Genomic DNA, 9,916 nt, shown 5'->3' on the forward strand with positions numbered 1-9,916 from the left:
CAGATATCAAAAACGGAGATGATGCTATTCTCACGAGATAGAAATAATGTTCCCGACACCCACATCTTGACATATGGATGTGAATGGGTATGGTGTTGTGATGAGAGTGTGAGAAGTTATTGTAATTCTAAAGCTTATGTAATCTTGTGAAAGCCTTATTCTCTGAGTCAAGCTTGGATTAGGAAATGGTACCAATAAGATCTCCTAAAATTCTATCTGCTAAAAAAGTACCTTATTTATCTCATGACTCCAATGAACTATAATTACTGGTAAAAACAGGAAGGGCTCCTGTTGCTTGAAACATCTAGACTCTAAGCCAGTAGATTCTATTGCCTAGCATAGATCAAGCATCTAGGAAGGAGGGAGGGAGGGAGGAAAAGGAAGGAGGAGGGGGAAGAAAGGAGGAAAAGGTTGGTGAGTTGAAGGTTTTATAATGGTTGGAGAGGATTATTTCAGTGCTTACCACACATACACACACACACACACACACTCCCACACATACTTGCACAGGTACCCACTAACCCTTTGTTATAATCATAAAACATTCCCTCGGGCCCACGGAAACTGCTTTTAGCAAACTTCCCCATCAACTGCTCTCAGAAACCTTCCCCATCAGGGATGAAAGGGGATTGTTGTAGGAAATAAAAGGCCCATTAAATATAATCTTGTCTTCCTGGGCCTATTTTTGCACAGATGGCATTCCCATGTGTGTCTATTATGGAGACCAGTCAGGAGGGAAATATTTTGGTTTTGATAACCACCCCTGTAACACTTAAGTATCAGTCAGAGGAGGTTTAATGCTGTAACGACTCCAAAATGTAAGTAACTTAACATAGAAACAGGCAAGTTCTCATACCACAGTCCAGTATGAGTTAACCACAGGGAAATGGGTCATTCAGTGACTCAAGCTCCTTCCATCTTGGGCTCCACAGTGCTCTAAGTCCTTGGAATCCTCTCAGTTCAGCTGTAAACTGGGGACAAAGAATGGAGAATCACTCACAGGAGGTGGGCCAAGCCTAGATTTGCCTAGAATCTGCCCACAGTCCATTGGCCAGAACTCAGTCCTACGGCCCCACTTACCTGCATGGAAGGCTGGGGATGTAGTCTAGCTATGCTCTGGGGGAAACGGAAAATGGTTTCATGAACAAGTAGTCAGTCTCTGACACAAATTACACATGATTTTACCACTAATTCCAGATTTGTGCTACATTTCTGTGACTTCCAATGCCAACAATTTTTTTTATAACCTTAACACTGGCTATAGTCACCCAGGGAGGATCTCACTAACTGGAAACATTCATGGAGCAGGAGCATTTGTACTTAAAGGTCATGTAACATTTGCTTTGGGATGGTCATTATGGGGACACATACATACCAACTATTGAGAGAATGGTACTCAGGGAAATGTGATTGGGAAAGAAGTGAAAAATGAGAAGACTTCAGGAGAGAAAGAGGCAAGCAGGAAGCTGAGGGAATGATGGACACAGAGAGTAGCTGTCCCCTGGAGCTACTTCAGTTTCTGCTATTGTTGAGCTATGTTTGCTCAGCCTTCCCCGGATTTCCATGAGCTATCACAGGATCTTTACCTCAAACTACCCTTTCACTTGAGCTAGTCCAAGGGGATTTTTTTTTTTCTTTGTAACTCAAAGGTTTCTCTGAAGAGGCCTTACAAATAAATGGACTTGACTCTGTATCATAGGAGGACAATTAGATTCACCCCCAGGTAGAAATATCAGGAAGGAGTCATGTAGGCTTTGTGAAATATGAAATAAACAGTCTTCTAGTATCTCCATAGGGGCTCATAGATGCTACCAGGCCCTCCCTTTAGAGGGAACAGACATGCTGGTTAGAAATGTGGGCTGAAAAAGAGAAGGGCTCCCCTCTACTGATTGACCAGGGACTGGAGGCAGAAGCTCCCTGGCTTTTGTGCTTCCAGTACCCACAGAGAAATGAAAATCTTATTTTCCAAACAAAGTCAGAACAGGGCCAGAGAGCAGGAGGGAGACTGTTCAGTGATATTTAAAACTCTATATAATAAGAATCCTACTGTATTTTCCTTTTGCTTCTAAATTGAAATCTATGAGGCCAGGCAGCTGCCTATCTGCCCTGTCTTGGGCAGGCTGCAGGGCTCTCAGCAAAAGAGCTCAACTCCCTGAACATCCCCTGCAAAAAAATTCCCTCTCTACTTATGGTCTGAGTGATTTGTCTTGGCATTTGCCCGAAGTGGTGATATTACTAGTTCTAAATAGGCTCTTGAAGCACAAAGAGCTCTTCCTGAACAGATCACCCCATGTCCACAGAGGCCAGGGATAAGGAAGTGCACCATTCAGGAACAATATTCTCCTCTAGTAGTCTGGGGTACACTCCAGTGCACACAGAAAGCGGCAATAAGCACCCCAAAATCATATGCTAAAGAGACTTCTGTGGGCCTCAGACAATGTGGGAAAGATGATGAAGTAATTCAGTCATTCTTTTATTCGCTCTTCATTCAACTAATAGTTATTAAGTGTCTACTACATGCCTCCAGTTATTATAAAAGTTCTACTAACAATATATGCACCAAGAATCATTTATAGACTGAATAATATGTTCATTTTCATATTTATGAATGACTATTTTTAAAGTAGGTAATTAGGGGAGAAAAGAGGCCATTCCTTTGCTGTCTTCTCATCTCCTTTCCATTCCATTCTCCTCTGAATATGATCACCATTCCTTGGGTGATGTCACCTAATTTCATGGTTTTCAAAGCCATCAGTTTCAGATGCTTCCAACATTTATATCTCTAGCTCAGATCTCCCCAATGAACTTGAGCCTAGAATGTTCCACTCCCTGACTGACATCTACATGCTTATGTCTCCAGGCTACATAAGCCCAAAACTAAGCTGCTGATTACCTTCCACCAAGCATGTTCCGTCCATGTTCTTCCCTATTTGACGAATGGTATCCCCATCCTTCAAAGTGCTCATCCAAAAAGCTTCAGATGTCCTTATCACTTCTGCCTTAGGTTACCACAGGTAACCAATCATCAAATTCTTCCAGCATTACATTCGAACTATATAGAGACTCCAACTACTTCTTACCCTTCTCACCACCAAACATCCCTGGACCAAGGCACCTTCAATTCTCGCATGGATTATTCTGTGTCCCACCTTACCTCCCCCATTCTGCCCTTGGCTTCTTAGCATCTATTCTCAAGACGGAAACCAGAGAGATCCTTTAGAAATATAAGTCAGACACATGGGAGCACATGTATATGTATAGCTGATTCACTTTGTTATAAATCAGAAACTAACACACTATTGTAAAGCAATTATACCCCAATAAAGATGTTAAAAAAAAAAAAAAAAAAGAAATATAAGTCAGTTCAGCTCAATCCTCTGTTCCAAACCTTCCAATGGCTTCCTATTTCATTCACAGCTTTGGTGTCCCCAGCTGTACATAACAGATACAAACAGTACACATACTAGAGATACAAATAAGACTGTAATTCCTCCAATGACCCTTAAGGTTCTTAATAATATGAATTACAGCAGTCACACTCCACCCCACTCCTATTCATTCGCTTTAAGACAGCCATATTGGTCTCTGCTCTTCCTTGAAACAGCTAAGCAGACTTCTACTTCAAGGCCTTTGCACTTGATGTTTCCTCTTCCAGGAATACTGTTCTCTAAAGTATCAGTATGGCTCATTTCCTCACTTCCTTCTGATATGTCAGTTTATATATATACATATATATACATACATATATGTGTATATGTATATATATATATAAACATTTTATATGAAATAACTACTCTCCCCCAAGACTCCTTACTCCATTACCATGCTTTATTTTTCCCTTTGCTGTATTTTTTCCTTATATTTTCACCATATTGCATACCAAAGTGCTCTCGTTTATTTCTCTCCATAAAAGCATAAACTTTGTTTCATTCGCTGGTGTGTTCCTAACACCTAGAACAGCCCTTGACACATAGTAATTCCTCAATAAGGGAAATGCATGCAGCACTTGATGTCTTAAAAGCTGGTAACATACAGCCACTATGGAGAACAGTATGGAGGTTCCTTAAAAAACTAAAAATAGAACTACCATACGACCCAGCAATCCCACTACTGGGCATATACCCTGAGGAAACCAAAATTCAAAAAGAGTCATGCACCACAATGTTCACTGCAGCTCTATTTACAATAGCCAGGACATGGAAGCAACCTAAGTGTCCACTGACAGATGAATGGATAAAGAAGATGTGGCACATATATACAATGGAATATTACTCAGCCATAAAAAGAAATGAAATTGAGTTATTTGTGGTGAGGTGGATGGACCTAGAGTCTGTCATACAGAGTGAAGTAAGTCAGAAAGAGAAAAACAAATATCGTATGCTAACACATATGTATGGAATCTAAAAAAAAAAAAAGGTTCTAAAGAACCTAGGGGCAGGACAGGAATACAGACACAGACGTAGAGAATGGACTTGAGGACACGGGGAGGGGGAAGGGTAAGCTGGGATGAAGTGAGAGAGTGGCATGGACATATATACACTACCAAATGTAAAATAGATAGCTAGTGGGAAGCATCCGCATAGCACAGGGAGATCAGCTCGGTGCTTTGCGACCACCTAGAGGGCTGGGATAGGCAGGGTGGGAGGGAGATGTAAGAAGAGGGAGGGGATATGGGGATATATGTATACGTATAGCTGATTCACTTTGTTATAAAGCAGAAACTAACATAGCATGGTAAAGCAATTATACTCCAATAAAGATGTTTAAAAAAAAAAGCTGGTGACAGTATCTCTCTTAGAAAGAGAAATGACTTTGCTGGCAAAATGATATAAGTCTTTGGGATAGAAGGTGAAGCCTTGGGGACGTGGGTATAAGCAAGAGTCAAGGGAACAAAGAAGAAAACCATGAGATAAGAGGAATTTGTTTTTTCTTCTTGAGAGAAATGGAGAGGCAAAAGAAGGGACAGATAAGTGGGCGGGGGGGAGGAGGGTATGGAAATGGTGTGAATATGAGGACCAAGTGAGGTAAAGCGGCCAGTGGAAAAAACCCTATAACGTGAAAAACAAAACCTATTATAAACAGAGGTATCCAATGTTCAGTTTGAAGTTGTTTTGATAAACTTCTCATGTCTCCTCAATGCATCAATCTTGTTAAACTTGTACATTGCCTTATGTGAGTCTTACGTAGGCAGGGCAACAACTCTAAGTACAGAGCTCTTCCACCTAGGCAGATTGAGGGAACCAGGCAGGAGGGGCAGGAAGTACAATCAAAAGACCAGAATCTGAGTTCTGGTGCCAGCACTTCTTAACTGTAAACCTCTGGGCATGTCTCCAAGCTTTGGTTTTCCTGACTATACATAACAGATACAGAGAGCTACACATACGTGAGATACAAATACAGTCACATCACTTCTATTAGCTTTATTAGCAATAAAGCCAGTGTCTCCCTCTTGAAGCTCCTTATTCCCATGAATTATTCAAGAAATTCAAGGGCTTTAGAGACCCATAAAAAGGTTTTTTCTTACCCAGGGAAATAGAAAATCGAGTCTGATTAGTCAACAGGCCTGCTCTAGTTTCTTTGCTGGAGCTGGTTCTTTACCAAAGTTGTGTGGATCTACTGCTGTGATATTTCACTGCTCCAGATTCCAGCACAGCCTGCAGTCATTCTTCAAAAGAAGTGAGTCTCAGTCCCTTTAAAGTCAGGCTCAACCAACAAAGCCCCAAAGTTGGACTTCTGCCAGTTATAGATCTAACGACCAACACTTGTAGTTCCTGTGTACAGCCACTTTCCAGGGAACTATCCGGGCCCAGGAGTACTGGATCACTCTTGTTTGTTTATCCTCTGCCTCTCAGATCCAAAACCACCTATCCACCTTCTTTCCTGACCAGGGGAACAGGCTGCTTTTCTTTTGATGCCCTCAAAACTAACAAGGTCTGATTACAGCCTCTGCCTTCAGAATATGGGGCTGCTTGTCTACCCTTGTAAGAGTGGCTACCCAGGGATTTGAGAAATGCACACCCCACCATTCTAAGTAGAACTAGCCTCTGTGGCTTTAAACACATTAATCCTTCTAAAAGGATGCTCCCTATGTGATATTAAAGTGGTCACACCCAACCTACTGAATGAGGGGGATCTGCATGTGTTGATTCCAAGGTGATTTCCTGGCAGCCAGAAAGAAAGAAGAAGAAATTTCTTGGGGGCCACAACACTGTATGTCCACCTTTGCTACTGGAGGGACTGTATGTGATAATGTCAAAGTGCCTCGTTAATCATGGTGCACTATACTGACATTAGTTGTAGTCATAAACTTGGATGAAAAATTTTAGCCCACTGCAAAGAATATAACCCACAGGGTAAAGCAGACTAGGAAAAGAACCCAACTCTGCCATTTCCTATATATGCAACTTTGTGCAAGTTACTTAACCTCTCTGAGCATTCATTTGTAAAATGGGAATGAATAATAATATTAATATGCTACATCGATAACATAATATTGATAATTATCTCTTGGAGTTGCAAGGAATATCAATCAAAAAATTAAAGAGGCGAATTATCTGAATTAGATTCAGGCATAGCGTAGTAAGTGCTCAATAAATTGTAGCCATGATTATTATACTTATAGCTCTAAACTATACCTCATGTTCATTAAGTACATGATATAATGAAGCACACGTAGATGTATTAGTTCATTTAATGCTACCCGTGTGATAGTTATAACACTGCCCATACTGTAGATAACACAATTAAGGCTTAAAGAGAGTGGTATGTTGCCAGAACTGTACTACTAGAAGGCAGCAGAGGGAGTATTTGTAGCCAAGTGTCTAGGCCAGCTACATAACAAACCACACCCATGCTCAGTGACTTACAACAGCATTTATGTTCAGGCTCAGGAACGCGCAGGTCAACTATGATTCAGCTGATAAGTTACCCTCAGCTGCAGATTGTTAGGTCCACTCTATTATCTCACTCTGGATCCCAGGCTGAAAGGAGAGTGGCTACCAGAAGCACGTCCTCCCTGTGACGGATAACCAAAGCACAAGGGGGCAGGCCAACCACACAAGCCTCACACATTTCAAGCCTCTGCTCCCATCACCCCTGCTAACATCCCAAAGCAGGTCACATGACTACGCCCAACATCAGTGTAGAAGGGAAGTATAGAACTCCACAGTGCCGTATGAAGGAGGAATATTTTCAGAACAATAATTCAAACTATCCAATCAGGTCTCACCGACTCCAGAACCTGAGCTCTTATTCACTGTCCTACAATGCTTCTCTACTGTTCTGAGACAGTACCTCTCTAACCAAATAACCATTATTAAACCTCTCTCTCACTATTAACTGCATGGGTTCCTAGGTTGTTCCTTTTACTTACCGCCTATATTTGGCTCTTCCAAACAGCTGAGAGAGCCCAGCTGGAGGGTAAATGTAAAGTTGATAGCCCATCTTTCCATGTTCATAGCAGAAGCCAGACTGTGCAGCCCCAATAAGCAACCTGCTGGGTCTACAAATTCGCCACGCTTCGCTCTGTTAAAACTTTATTGGGCACAGTATGGTAACTCAATTAATAGTGAGCATGACACAGGCAAGTGTCACTGGAATTGCAACCAATTATTTTTTCCTTAATATCTTTTTAAATCACAAGCTGACCAAGCTCAACGGGAGCCCTGTCCTTCCACAGAGCATATTTAGTCTGTCTCTGCCTTCCCCATTAGCCTCCATTGCCAGCGTCCATCAACTATGTCACCAGTTATAAGCCTCTCTCTTCTCCCAACAGCAGTGCAGTTTCCCCCAAAAGGAGCTAATTGATAACACAAATCAGACTGTTTGGCAGGATTTTGTGTTGTTGGTAGATTTTTGTTTTGTTTCCTATAAATCAAAACTTTGCTGATTTTATTCCTCCTTCTTACAGTGGTCCTGATCTAGAAAGCACAGACTAAAAGAAACCCTAAAGTCAATCTGAATTACCACCTAAAGAAATACATGAGGATAGATTCAAAACCACCAGCATCTGCCCTGAAAAACCCACAGGTACCTTGCCTTCCAAGGAGTCCTGGACCCCAGCTGTCCGATTGGACTTGACCTCTTCAGCCCAGAATTTGGAATTTGTCTGGCTCACAGTAGCCAACTGGGTTGCACAACCTCATGGCTAAAGGTCGACGGATGACTCGCTTTATGCATAAGCAATTGGCTTGCCTATCTATAACTTAAAAGAGAAGTCTACTGTACACGATGTTCAATCCAGAAAAGTCCCACGATTGGGTGTTGTTCCAAGCCTTTTAAGCTGAAGTCCAGATGGCCAGGGGATGACCCTCTATATTAAATACATATTTGTCAAGGTTGAGGAAGTCCATGTCATCTGAAAAGAGAAGATATATGTACCTAGAGTTTATCGTAGAGAGAAACTTCATCTTGTCTCTTGGGATTTGATTCTGAACATTATTGATTGAAGAATAGACACCTGGGGACTTCCCTGGTGGCGGAGTGGTTAAGAATCCACCTGCCAGGGCAGGGGACACGGGTTCGAGCCCTGGTCCGGGAAGATCCCACATGCCGCAGAGCAACTAAGCCCGTGAGCCACAACTACTGAGTCTGCGCTCTAGAGCCCGCGAGCCACAACTACTGAGCCCGCGAGGCACAACTACTGAAGCCCGCGCGCCTAGAGCCCGTGCTCCGCAACAAGAGAAGCCACCGCAATGAGAAGCCTGCGCACCGCAACAAAAAGTAGCCCCCGCTCGCGGCAACTGGAGAAGGCCCGCGCGCAGCGACGAAGACCCAACACAGCCAAAAAAAAGAATAGACACCTGACTGGATGTTGGTATATCTGTTGAAATACTGCAGAATCTCCCACCCCTGATCCTGGTATTCCTTGTCCCCACTGAACAGTACAGACAGAACAGACTCTCCACCGTGTCTAGTCAAAGCAGATTGAAATGGTCTTCAGGCCAGATCCCCATATCCTTATGGCTAACTTTGGGGTTAACGCTGAAGTACAAAATTTCTGGACTCACCCCACTCCTAAACTGATGATACATCTAGTAACAGGTCACCATAAAGGCTTCAGCTAGCTCCATGTGGTCAGCGGTCAGACCACAGCTGACACCCAGAGCCAGGGTTCCCAACCAAAAAATGCTTCAATGCATCTTGACTCAGAACTCGCCATCCACAACTTTCCCACAAAACTCAGCTTGCTGGGCTCAGACTGCTGAAGCCGGTGCTCTTTTATTCCTCTACGGCTTCAACATAGTCTTGTAGCACCTGAATTTCTTTCTTTCTTCCTTGGATCCACCGCTTCAGCAGAGCTCTGGTTCCAAGAGTGAAGATCCACTGAAGGGAAGAAGCCACTGTTGGTATAAATGAATATGGGCACTAACCCATCATTCTTCCCAGGCAGGGAATGTATATACTTTGTCACTTTCATCACTACCTCCTGAAATTTCTCATCTCCGGTGAGACGAGAGAGTTCTCGGAACTCAAACTGAACGTTTGTCACTTCTGACACTATACTGACATCTATGGAGGCCTCACTAGCGGCAGTGTTTATGTTCATGGAAAGTAGTTTACACCCAGTCAGAAAGGCTATGAGGAAAATAATTAGCTACCACAGGGGTAATTCCCCTTTCCCCACACAAGAGCGTCCTTTACCTGTTGCGGCTCTCCCCCGGCTGTGCCGCTGCCTCCTAGCAGATGACGCTTAGCTTCCTCTTCCCGTTTCCTGCCAAGGCCCTAGAAACCCCGCCCCCAGCCCGCCCCGCGGAGCACTGCGCTGCGCATGCGGCTCAGTTTGACGAATTTTTACGCTGCGGGGTAGTTTAGTTACTTCCCCTGGGGGCATTGGGCAGGCTCTAGCCCTGTGGTTTATAGCGCTGGATGACACTTTCTGTTCGGAGAATGTCTTTACAGTGGGCTAATGAAAAAG

The 9,916-nt window shown here is 43.2% G+C and overlaps 1 pseudogene; it reads right to left on the reverse strand.

Moving 5' to 3' along the window:
* Positions 1–8,276: 8,276 nt before the first annotated feature.
* Positions 8,277–9,547, reverse strand: LOC136127000 (endoplasmic reticulum mannosyl-oligosaccharide 1,2-alpha-mannosidase-like; annotated as a pseudogene).
* Positions 9,548–9,916: the final 369 nt, after the last annotated feature.

The sequence above is a fragment of the Phocoena phocoena genome, chromosome 8 (genome assembly GCF_963924675.1).
Source record: "Phocoena phocoena chromosome 8, mPhoPho1.1, whole genome shotgun sequence".
NCBI lineage: Eukaryota > Metazoa > Chordata > Mammalia > Artiodactyla > Phocoenidae > Phocoena > Phocoena phocoena.